At 42.1% G+C, this 12,829-nt stretch overlaps 1 long non-coding RNA gene across 2 annotated transcripts in view; it reads left to right on the top strand.

The window, feature by feature from the left end:
* The first annotated feature begins 6,282 nt into the window (after positions 1-6,282).
* Positions 6,283-12,829, top strand: part of LOC106730912 — a 55,794-nt gene continuing 49,247 nt past the window's right edge. For both annotated transcript variants that reach the window (XR_001367355.2, XR_004317206.1), the window contains exon 1: positions 6,283-6,492. This is a non-coding gene — a long non-coding RNA (uncharacterized LOC106730912). The remainder of the gene's footprint in view (positions 6,493-12,829) is intronic.

The raw sequence follows: 12,829 nt of genomic DNA, 5'->3' as shown, positions 1-12,829 counted from the left end.
TAAATTCTTCATCAATAGATACTTACTATTATACTAGCATGGCTGCCATTGGAATATAAAATACATAGAAACTTTCTGTCCTAACAGGAGCTTGAAGTCTATTTCAGGGATAGACACGAACATGAATGCACTTAGAGAAAAGGGAGTGTTCATATATTCACATTATAGCGGACCCAGAAATGAGTGCAGTCAAGCCTAGAACTGTATGCTGAATGTGGGATGCTGGCTGCATTCACCAGGATGTTTTGGACTGTGAGTAAGAGAAAACTCAGAACAAACTCATCTAAACAATAAAGGGAATCTTTAGATAGAAGATAAACGAGAAGCCTGAGTATAGCGCAGGCTTTAGCCAAGATTTGACCCAGCAGCTTAACTGTATCACCAAGTATCAGGCCTCCTCACGTCATCTTGAGGAGATCTGCTTTTGTAGTTTCAAGATGACGCATCCAGAGGGGAAAAGATCATCTTTGTCATGGCATTTCCTGTGTTAGTTCTGAGATTTGCTCTGATTGGACTGGCCTAGGTAACACTGAACTGACATTGTGTTTGGGGGAATGGAGGAGTATAGAATGAGCTGATTGTTTTAGCAAAGGTCACTGCTCCCCTGGGACCAGAGCTGAAGTCAGCTTTCCTGGATCCCCACATGAGAGAAAGAATATACATATGTATCTCTGTGTGTTTGTGTGTGTCTGTATGTGTGTGTAGCTGGGACACCGGGGCAGGAAGGAGATGTTGGGAAGAGGAGAAGGAACTAGAAGGTGGGTAATAACTACAAATATCCACGACTCTACACCAGCCACAAGTGGTTATGGAAGGGAGATGTTATTTGGAGGTGATACAATTATTTTTGATTTTCCAAAGGTGGTGGTGTGTGCAATGGATTAAGGTGTAGGGAAGCAGAGACAGGAAGATCAATTCACAGATAATTGTGGTAAAACACACAAGAGGTTCTGAAGCCCTGAAACAGGATGGTAGCAGTGAAAATGGATGCTTTTTTGGAGATATTATGAGAGAGAAGATCTCCAGGATTTGTTGAGGGGTGAAAGTAAGGGGTGAAAGTAAGGGGTGAAAGTAATTATTATTTCAAGATTTTGATTCTGAAAGGTTAAAAGTACTGTAGTGCTACTAACAGAGAAGGAGTGTTGGGAGGGAAAGTAGTTTGTGGGACAGAGAGAGAAGGAATTAGCCATTTTGAATTTAGAGTAGTCATGGAATATCAAGAGGAACTGGATAAACGTAGCTACAGAGAAGAGCATCAGGTCAGGGAGCGAGCCTCAGGGGCACCCACAGTTAAAGAAGTTGAAAGGAACAAAGACAGTGCAATGTCAACATGGTCAGGAAAGGGATTTCTGAGGGGAGTGATGTGGAAGAAGATGGAATTCATGACCTCTGTGGATTTAAGTTGCAGGCCTAGAGATTAGACCTAAGGATGATAATAAAACACGGAAGCGTGTTAAAAAATGTTTTATATACAAAAGCAACGGAATCAAACATAACTTGACTGATACGGCAGAAACTACTGGCTACCTCACTGAACACATTTTCTGATTCTCCCTTGATATAATAGTCACCCCTTGCTGTATAACAAATTGCCATAAACACTGTGACTTAAAACAACACACATTTATTGTCCTACAAGTTTGGTAGATCAGGAGTCTGGTTATGACTTAGCTGGATCTTTTGTTTAGAGTCTCACAAAGCTGCAGTTAAGGTGTTATCTGGGCTGCATTCTTATCTGGAGACTTGACTGGGGAAGAACCTACGTTACTCAAGTTGCCAGGAGAGTTCGTTTCCTTGCTGTGGTAGGACTGAGAATCTTGGCTTCTTGCTAGCTCAGCTCTGTAGAGGCCATCCTCAGCTCTTTGGCATGTGGGCCTCCCAACTCATCTTTCTTCAGAGCCAGCTAGGGAGAGAGAGTCTCTGGAACGAGCCTTAGCAAGACAGAATTGTGTATGATGCAACATAATCGTGGACGTTTCATCATTTCTGCCATATTCTATTGGCTAGAAGCAACTCACAGCTCCCACCCACACTGAGGGAGAAGGAATTGAGCAAGAGTGTTAAAGCCAAAAAGTGGGGGGTCACTCTAGAGTCTGTGATGGTTGACCTCAATTTTTTGGGGGGGGAGGCGGTCCTCTGTGTGCCTAGTTCTAGATCATGGTCGATCTAAGCTAACTGATTCTACTCTGTTTCCTGCTTTTCTGATCTCCCTTCCTGTGAGGAGTGGTCATATGCACCAGATGTAGCAATAGCAACTAAGCAAAATCTCCTGGGAGTTTCTGGGGAATCTTCTGGGCTCCCCTGATAAACAGGAATGATTACAGATAATACCACTCTTTCTCCTTTTTAAGTCTCAAATGCATATATGGATGTACAACAGCCCAGGGCCATGAGGGGGAGGCCAAGAGAATCATAGAGAAATCAGCCTGAGGCTAGTAATGCCAGTAGCTGGACTCCTTGGTATGTCAGAATAATACATTTTCATTTATTTAAGCTATGTACCGTGTTTTGTGTCTCTTGCTGCCCAAAGCATTCCTAACTAATACAGTTGGGCTGTGTTTGTTCTCCCCTCAGCCCTGGGTAATTATGTTTCTGACTAAAGTAACCAATACTGAAGATATCTGCTAAGGCTGGGATCTCTGTTCTCTGCCTGAGAATTTTGGTATGTGACCTTGGCCCTGGTTATAGTTGGTTGGACCTAGAATGCACTTGTGACCAGAGCTGGGCCAATCAGAATTTCTTTATCACTTAAACTGTGAGACACAAGAGAAAGGTGTTGGGAGCTGAGTCACATTCATTCCAGAGCCTTGAAATACAGGTTTGTGAACTTCTGTGGCTAAGGTCCTGGAGCTAAGTTCCAACCCTCTCTGAGGGTTGCCTGTTCAGCTATACTTTGGATTCTATGAAAGACATGTGTATGAACTGAGCTGCACTGTGCCTTGTTTTTCAGAGAATACTGGGTGTCCCTGCGGGGCTGGAGCATAAGAGCTCTGTGTGTGTGTATGTGTGAGTGAGTGTGTAGGATGTAGCGGTGGGTGGATTCGGGGTGTAGTGGAAAGGAACTGGGAAAGGCCATATTCTGGAAGACTTTGCACACAAGGCTAAGGTTCTTGACATTTATTTTACACGTAACAAAGAAATATAAGAGTATTTTATGCACACATGTAATTGGAGTGAGGGGTAGGTGGACTAACTTATAAGCTTTTAAATCGTTCAGAAAATAAATAACAAATGATTTAACTGGGTGTGGAGAGCGGTAGAAATAGAAAAGAGTACCAACTTTCAAGAGCTAATTGTTAATTTTTTAAGAATTTGGTGAGCTAAATGTTAAACTTTTGGTAGTTTTAAGTTGATCATAGTGGGAATATTTATACTACAGAAACTGGCAAACACTACAAATTAGGGCTTTAAAAAGTCTCATCTTTTTGATATCATTTTACTAGCACGCCGCCAAGAAAGGTTTCAGAGAGACATTTGGGTGGAACTGATGATTGGTTGGGGTTGAAAAATGGTTCAGATGGTTCTAACGTTTCTTATCTGAGGTTGTGACTCTGGGTGACTTGGAGGATAAGGATATTGTTAGTCAATAGTGGAAACACCAGGGCAGAGACTAAGTTTTGGGGAAAAGGTGATGAATGTGATTTGCTACATGAATTTGGGGTATAGCACAACATGGATGTGTCTCATCCAAAACCAGAACTGATGCCTCTGTTAGATGCTCAGATCTGTCAGACCTGGTGTGTAGATTTGGAATCAGCTGTGTAGAGATGGTGACTGAAGCTTTATGAGTGGATACATTTTTCCACGGAAGACGATCAGAGTGAGAGAATGGGGCAACACCTACATTCAAGAAGCAGGCAGGAGAAGGCAAATCTGAGAAGTCAAGAGCCATCTGTCTGTAGAGCAGAAGCACGTCCTAATTTCCAGGTCCTCATTCTAGTGTTTCTATTTGTTTGGTCTTTTGATCTTCTTTTGGATTTTAGGTTCCAGGGAAATTGCTTATACCAGTGACCTCAACCCTATTTATTCCTTTTTATTGTATTATATATATTAAATGTTCCCTCCTCTACTTTGCGATGTAGTTTATAAACAACATAGCCTCCCTGCACACTTCATTACAAATCCGTATGATGCCCTGATGGTGAGAGGAAGGAGTAATAAAAAAAATCCATAAATAAGTAATATGTTTACCCATATGTACACGTTTGGGCACAACTATGTTAAAAGAGACAATGAAGTCGTCAGATACCTGTACCTACTTGGAATCATGGCATACGTGACGGCTGCAAATGCAAACTGATAAAGATGTGCTATGCCAGTGACTCACGTACCTGCCATGGCCGTGCTGTTGGTGACGTGGATTTCCACAACAGTAAATAACTCCTGGCAAAATTTTGAACTCAAAAAAGGAAGACAAGCATCTCTTGATTTATACATGGTTATATTTCTGGACAATTCAGCATACAGTCATACTATGCTGATGCCTGTATATAAAATGGACTTAGGTTCTAGGCAAGAAAGTTATAAACAGAATTTTTTAACGACAAATGTCTTTGGGCTGCACAAAAGTTGCTGGACAACTCATTGTATAGGACCATTCTGTTTATTGCAGAATATGTCACACGGGGAATACTGCGCATTAAGTACAGGAAATATAACCACTGAAAGACCATACCAGTCTCCAAAATGCCCCGCAGAGGGCAGTTCCATCTCTAGTGAGAACTCTGGTTCTGCTTAGTGCTCAGTGGTTTGGTAAAAAGGCAGCGGCACCAAGACCAGGTGGCATTAACCACTGTGTGTGGACACCTCCCGATTTTGGGGGGAATTTAGGGTAAATGGATCTGCGAGTCAGCTGGCCAAGAAGAATAGACCAAGGATCCTAGCTGGGAAGGCGGTTTGCTCCTCCAAAAGTCATCTTTGGTATCGACCTCGAGAACTTGGTCTAAAAAACATTCTTTAAGAGGGGCAGATAATAGCTCAGTGGTAGAGCGTATGCTTAGCATGCATGAGGGCCTGATTTCTATCCCCAGGACCTCCACTAGTAAAAAAGATATTAAAGAACTCAGCCATAAAAAAGAATAAAATAATGCCATTTGCAGCACTATGGATGGACCTGAAGACTGTCGTTCAAAGTGAAGTGGGCCGGAAAGAGAAAGAAAAATGCCATGTGACATCATTTATATGAGGGATCTAAAAATAATAATAATAATAATAATAATAATAAGGCCACAAATAAACTAATTTTTATTTTGATTTCTTGCATATGTGTAAGCACACCTGACTGTCCTTTATGATTGGATCACCGCGTTCTGTTGTTTCTTATTTTGTAGTTGGCTTTATTCCTTTGATAACTATGTAAGTTTAAAAAGCTAAAGATCTAATCTGTCCTTAGAAACAATAATTAGTACATATATGAAAACTAAAAAAATGTGCGGTATACTGTTTATATGTGTTTACATGCAATATAATGTGTATGTGCAGTCGAACTGTAATAATTCTACATAATAAAACTGGGGAAAAAAAGAAAAAGAATAGGGAAAAGTAACATATGTATAAATTAATCATTATGCTGTACACCCAAAATAAACACAACAACAGAAAAAGAAATGGTGCTACCAATTGGCTGAATATTGTGAACTGACCATACTTCAATAAAAAAGAATGCAACAAAACAAAACAGCCACGTTATTTTCACAAATTAAAATAATAAATAACAATGCAAGCGTATTGTTTAAAATCCAACCACTCACACACACAAAGTCAGGAAAGCAAAGGTATCTGTTGTGGATGTCTCTCATCCACTTAATTTCTTCCCCTTTCTTTAACAAGATTTGAGAATGTCAAAAATATATATTTAATTCTTGTCATTAACATTCTTATATACGTTTAAAACTTTTAGATGGAGTGTTAACAGGAATTCCAGAGAGATGTTCCCTTGACGAGGTATTTGAGCAGCCCAGGCTGCTATCCTAGTCTAAGGACAGGGGGCTGGAACTAGCTGCACTTTCCCTTTGCCTCACCCCTTCTCTCTCACCCTCTTATTCCCAATGATTCCTTCCCATCTCCTAAGATTTAAAACGATCAGCCCCAACCTTGCAGCAGCCCGGGAGGTGGGGTAGCAGGAGCTGGGGTGGGCGCAGCTGTAACCTTGCAGATCACCCCCTCCTCCGAGTCTTAATTTCACAAACACATAGTTCTATGGTTGCTAGAACCACTCATTGCTTCTTGGCATCTAAAGAATGCACTTTCGTGCTCCTCAGTTTTAATGAACTCTCTCAAATATTAAAGCAGTTTGCTGAGTTTGCCAATGAGACAGAGTCCAAGTGACTCTGTGCAGCTCCCACCCTCACGGTCCACATTTTCAGATTCAAGCCTGGGGTGCACATGGGGGACATTCACAGAAGCAATGCCGTGGTGCCTGCTCCATTTAATTACGAATGGATCTGAAAAGGGGAGACACTTGGATAATTTCGAGTAGACATCTGAAAAGAGGTAAATTGCTAACATGTGCTATTTTGTCCACAGGGTCAGAGTTTTGAGGGAAATGCATCTTGCTTTCTGCCATTAATGTTATGCTTTCATTTGCATTGGGACAAGGATTGAGGTTCTGCTTTGCTAACAAGCGCGTGGTAAATGCAGGTGCTGCTGGCCAGAGAACAGGGCTCCCGAGCAGAAAGGTTTTCGTGGAGGAATGACAGGTTGGGCTAAAAGGGAAGATCACCTTTCAGAGCCCACAAACCACCTGGGAAAGTAAGAGACAGGAAGAGGGGAGAAGAGGTGTGTACATGTGATCACATATTTACGTATATCAATGTGTAAGATTTATATGAACGTATAAACTGTTTAAAACTGGCATCATTCAATAGGCATTTGGCATAAACATTTAAAAAGGAGCTATGAAGCTATTTAGGAATGTCTTCTAGATAATTAATGTTTGATGTGTCATACCTTAAAATGAGTTAAAATATGTATAAAATGCTTATGTAGTGACTGGCCTATTTTAAGCACAGTGGAAGCCTTAACTATTACATTTATTATTATCATTATTATAGTTCTATGCTGATTCTAGGATTCAAAGGTCCAGGAATTAGAATGGAAAGGAGTTTCTTGGAGAAATAAATCATTCCTGATTGTAAAGGGCAGTCAGGGGGATGGTCACCAGGGAATGGGACAAGCCAAAGGCCACCCACGTCCTCGTTTAAGTCTTCCACCACATGAGAGTCACAGAAGCTCGAGGAGAGGCCGGGAGGTAGGTTCTTCCCCCGAGTTCTCACAATGCGGATTAGCTGTGCCGTGAGAGGCTGTAGGAGCTTCTAACCTCAGTCACGTATGAAGTCTGACTCCTCTGACAACCGAGACTCCATATATGGAAAAAAAATTTAAAGTTTTCTTTTTAAAAATACAAAAAGTAAAACCAAAGTTAGATTCAGCAGTAATCAGCAGTAATTGAATTTTAGTGAGAAAGGCACCAAATTCTAGCAATTTAAAGGCTTCCCTTTGTTCCAAATCAGATTAGTTAGTTCTTACGCTTATTTAAGAAAAGAGGTTACTTTTACAAAACAACATAATTAAGTAGGGTTTGGTATTATCAATGAGATTTTTTTTTATACCACATGGCTTTATTGTTCTCTCGTCCCTTTTAAATGATAAAATCTTGTTTTTTAGTGGAGCTCATAAGCTTTGATTAAAGCTGGCATAACTGACTTTATAAACTTAAATGTTTATCAGTTCCTGGGGAGTTATTCAGCAGAACTGTTAACAAGTGTACAAAGCACTACCATCCACCTAGTGGTAAAAATCTAAATTGCAAGCGTTGTGCTTGGAATCACGTTGAGAGGCTTCAAACTGCTTCTGAGGGGTCAGCCAGACAGACCCCAGCCTCTGTAACCACAGGGGCCATGTGTGGTTAGCTATGCGCTGTCATTTCGGGGGAGAGGGTCCAGCAGACCCAAAGAAATGTGGGCGACTCACGCATTGCCTTTGAGGTTGGAGCTAATACACCTGCCGGCAAAGTTCGCTGCTTATTTCCTTCTTAAGAATTTACTAATACATGTTAGACCTCTCGGTATATGAGGGAAAAACGGATAATACTCTAATTACCATAAATGTACTCAAAATTGAGTAGTACTTTCCCAAGTTTGTGAATAGAATGGAAGAAATGAAATGTGTATTTAAAAGCTGTATTACTACTGATAGAACTTAAGTGACAGTGACAGCGATCAGAGTGAAACACGCGTAAGAGGCTCGCAGAATGTTTCACACCATTTTAATTCTTGCTTCTTGCTCTTTATTGTGAGGCAGGGTAATATACGAGAAAGAGCACTGGTAAGGCATAAGCTTGGTTGGGGAGCATTGGCAAGCTCTCTGAGCCTCAGTTTCTTCATCTTTAAAATGGGACAATAATATGGAATACACATTGTTGAGATTAAACAATACGTTTACAGCAGTTAGTACAGTGCCATCTTAGAGCCTGGTTTAAGGAGCAGTAGCAAAGCTCGTAAGTTTTTCCTTGGTTTTTGTGTATTTGCGAGGAGTTCAGCCCCTCCAGGAACGCAGAACCCCCAGCACCACCTGGGCTCATGAGCTCAGCATTGAGTCAGAGGAAAGGAGGTCGCTTTCTGATTCATGATTCCACATCCTGAGTTTCCTTAGTCATCCGAACTGGTCCAGACGAGGCTGCCCCTACTGAGAAATGCTCATGCCCCGTTTTGAGTCAAATTACATTATTTACTGATAGTCTTGGCTAGATGGAAATGGTGTTTGTGTACTGGTGCATGATGTGGCCAAGGTAACACATATGTTCTTCCAAAGCTGGCTTTTATTTCTTTGGAGAAAATTATGAATAGCCACGGAGGGCTGGAAACTGTCTTGCAGCTCAGGGGAGCGGCGGAAGTTGGTGCTAGGTGGAGCAGAAGCTGACTAACTTGCAGGGTAGCCTCTGGGGAGGTGACCCAGAGCTCTGGGTTTGCCACCTGCACAGCAGAAGCCATGATCGCAGGGTTGCTGCCCTGCTGCTGGGGAGGGATGAATTCCAGAGTAGTTTCCAAGCACTTTGATTAAACATGAGCATTTCAATCACAATGATTGCCACATTTACGGCCATCAGCACTTCTCTGACTGTGGTGGTGAATAATTTGAATTATGCGAGTTTGTTTAAAGTAAAATGGAGAACACTTTTATTTCATTAAAAGACACAATTAAGAGAATGAAAAGGCAAGTTCCAGGCTGGGAGAAGAGATTTTTAATCCATGTATCCTACAAAACCTCATACCCAGTATAAATAAAGAATTCCTACATTCAGCAATCAAAAGATGGACAACTCGTTTCTATTTTAATGGGAAAAATACTTGATACTTATGAAGGCACTTCATAAAAGAGTATATTCAGATGACCAATAAGCATATGAAAAAGTGCTCAGCATTATTAGTCATCTAGAAAATTAAAATTAAAATCACAACCCACACCCACCCACACGGCCAAACTGACAATACAAGGGGTTTCGTGGAGAGTATCTCAAATTCTAATACACCACTGGTGGGAGGATGTATCAGTTTTCTAATGCTGCGTGAGCAATATTGCCACAAGTTTAGCAGCGTAAAAGATCACACAGTTACTGTCTCCTGGTTTCTGCAAGTCAGGAGTCCAGGCTTGACTTGACCGGGTCCTGGGATCTGGGTCTCACAAGGCTAATTATGCGAGTTTTAATTTATGATTTGGATGAAAAAAATGTATATCCACAGGAGTCAGAACTAAAAGCGTCTTTGTTTAAAAAAAAGGGTGCACTGCACTGCCTCTCTCCTTATTGAAACGATCCCTGCTCAAGACAGAACATTTGATGTCTGCACAGCATAATGAAAACCATTGCTCCCAATCAGGTCATACACACGAGTCCACCCAGGACAGATGCCGTCCAATTAGCACTTCCTTTTACTCTCAAAAGTGTTTCTTTGGGATGATAGCTTATGTGGTCACTCTGTCCTGCTGCTCCCCGTGGGGCTGACAGGTAATGACTGTAGAGGTCAAAACCAGGCACCTGTAGGTCTATAGATTCTTTTTTTCCTAACAGTAGAGTCAAAGCAGAGTGATGAAGAGCTTGTGTGCTGGGGAGCCCAATAAACTGGCTCTGGAGTTCCTGGGTCACTCACCACGATTAAGCCAATGCCTTTTTAAAAAAAAAAAAGAAAGAAATTATTTTCTTCTCACTAAAAATGCATCAAATCATAAAAATGGTAAATAATTCCTAACAGTATAAAAGAGTCCAAGATACCTTCTATCGCACGTCTACCCTCCTCCCCAGAGGTGGTCATCTGCAGTTGGATGGGTTACTTCACCTTTTCGCACCTCAGTCTCTCATCTGTAAAATGGGCATTATGAGCGCATGTCACATCCACTCACCTCTACGGACCTGACGTGCCCAGCACAGGTCCCGATGTATAGGAAATGCTAACAGTGTTACTACGATGATGGTGACTGGCCATGCTCTTCTGTAGCCTGCTTATTTTCACTTAGCAAGTATATGGAATGGTTTCTTAACCTCATCGGTAATAAACAAAAACCCCCCAGTAAATATGGAAATGTGAGTTTTCTGAGGGGCCTCTATTCAAATGTTGTTCTTAAGCAAATATTACCAGGCTCGAAAAGCATAGACACGGAACCATCATCCCTCTACGAGAAACTGGTCCTTCCAGGTGGCGTTTGGGGCAGTCTGGGTGTGTGGGAGGCAGCGGGGTGGAACATTTACACTGCTGTTTGTGGTGTACCTGTTCAGTCATAAACAGAGAGCTTTAGTTTCCATCTGGCTTCTCTCACTGGCACTAAACGCACATTAAAAAGAGAGAAAGGGAGGAATGAAAAAAGAAAGACATCTAAATGGCTCCACGGAGAGGATCAAAAACAAAACTTGGGCCCAGGATCCCAGGTTCTACTGGGGTCAGGAGGAGGCGGGAGATGGAGGTTTCCGAAAGAAACGAACCCCAGGAGATGTATTTTGACGCGTAGAAGATTTGTTCTTGTCAGTTTTCAGTGACGAGTGCTACTCACTCTGTAGTCAAAACATCCCGCTGAAACTGGGAATTGCTGACAAGAATGTCTTCCCTTTCCTGTTGCTTTATTTAGTTACAGGCCGTTACAGCTTGTTTTGTCCCAGTCAGGCGGTAGGGAGATGCCTCAGTTATCCCCAATAGGATGGAAACTTTGGTTATAACAGCATTTACTCTTTCAGGCTCTTCCAGCCCCCTGTCTCTCCTCTCCCAGGCTCCACCCTGACTGTCTGTCACATTGGGTTTGAAAATCCTTTCCCAAGGGTGGGGATCCAGAGTTTGTGCTGTGGTCATTAGAATGCCCGGCCCCTGCTTTCATCCACGCCTGTCTTCTTGAGCCCTTTTGAGTGGATTAAAATCCAATCTCCCTCTTACCCCCAGGTGGGGAGCATACAGAATAATAAACACTAGCATTTTTTCCAATTATAGAGCTATTCTGGCACCATATATATGGGGGCGGGGGAGAGAGAGAGAGAATGCATTTATTCAGAAGACATTCTTGGCCCATTGGTAAAAGCAAACGATTTTTTTTTAACCAATCTAAAGACTAATGAGGTATAGATCTGTGCTCCTTTCTCCAGAGATGACACCTTGACTCTAGAAAGCATTTCTGTACGTTCATGTCCTTTACACACATAGAGTGACATGTAGCAAATGGATCTTAATTATTATATTCCATGTCTTCTAGTAAAATATGTCTTTAGGTAGCAAATCTTTTTTACCACACAGACATTTGTTGTTTTTCACCACATTAATGTGACACTTTAAAGAAACTTTTCTGTATTATCTCTCTGTATCTGTTATCTATAGCTGCATAACAAGTCTCTCCCAAACTGAGCAGCTTAAAACAACAAACATTTGTTATTCACACACTTTCTGAGCTTCAGGAATCCAGGAGCTGGGTGATTCTGGCTCAGTGTGATGTTTCCATCACGATGTTGGCTGGGGCTCCAGTTGTCTGAAAACTTGACGGGGCCGGAGAATCCACCTCCAAGCTCATTCACATGGCTGTTGGCTGGAGGCTTCAGTTTTTGTTTTCTGTTTAAAAAAATTTTTTTTGTTTTTACTGCACAGGCCTCTCCATAGAGCTGCTCACAGCATAGCAGTTGGCTTTCCCCAGGGTGAGGGATGCGAGAGAGAGAGAACAAGTCAGAGGCCACAGTGTCCTTTATAACCTAATCTCAGAAGTGAAATAACACCATGTCTGCCAGATTCTATTAATCACTCAGACCAATTCTGGTACAGTAGAGAAGGGCGTGAATGATAGGCGCCATCTTGGAAGCTGGCTACCACAGTCCAGTTTCTAGGGCTGAATGGTTCGTCTCTCTTCCACAGGCAAAGCACATCCACTTCTCTCTCCAGGTCCCCCATCTCATCGCATTAGAGCATCAGCTTGCGGTCTAGAATATTGTCATCTAAATCGGGTCCAGGTACAGAAGAGGCTTGGCAGGTGTGGTTTCCTATTTACATAGTTCCTTAAATATGATTCCTCTCTCTGTATAGACCTGGGGGTGAAGAGACAAGTTTTCTGCCCCATGCACTCAACAGGCAATGTTTAGAAAGGCACAGAATAACCACCGTCTGTATTTCTGCTCAAAAGTGGGGAAAGTGGGAGGCACGCAGGGACCCTGAACTGTTCCGGAATTCAGCCGGGCAGATGCGGACGTTCCTGGATTAGGATTCAGGCACACTCCTGATGAGGGGTTATGCCCCATCACACTTCCTCTGCCTTCTGCACTCCTATTTCTGCCCTCTGAGTCATCCTTCTTTCATGAAAATGAGCATGTGTT

This window comes from Camelus ferus, chromosome 34, assembly GCF_009834535.1.
Source record: "Camelus ferus isolate YT-003-E chromosome 34, BCGSAC_Cfer_1.0, whole genome shotgun sequence".
Lineage (NCBI taxonomy): Eukaryota > Metazoa > Chordata > Mammalia > Artiodactyla > Camelidae > Camelus > Camelus ferus.
This window is presented reverse-complemented; position numbering and strand designations above follow the sequence as displayed.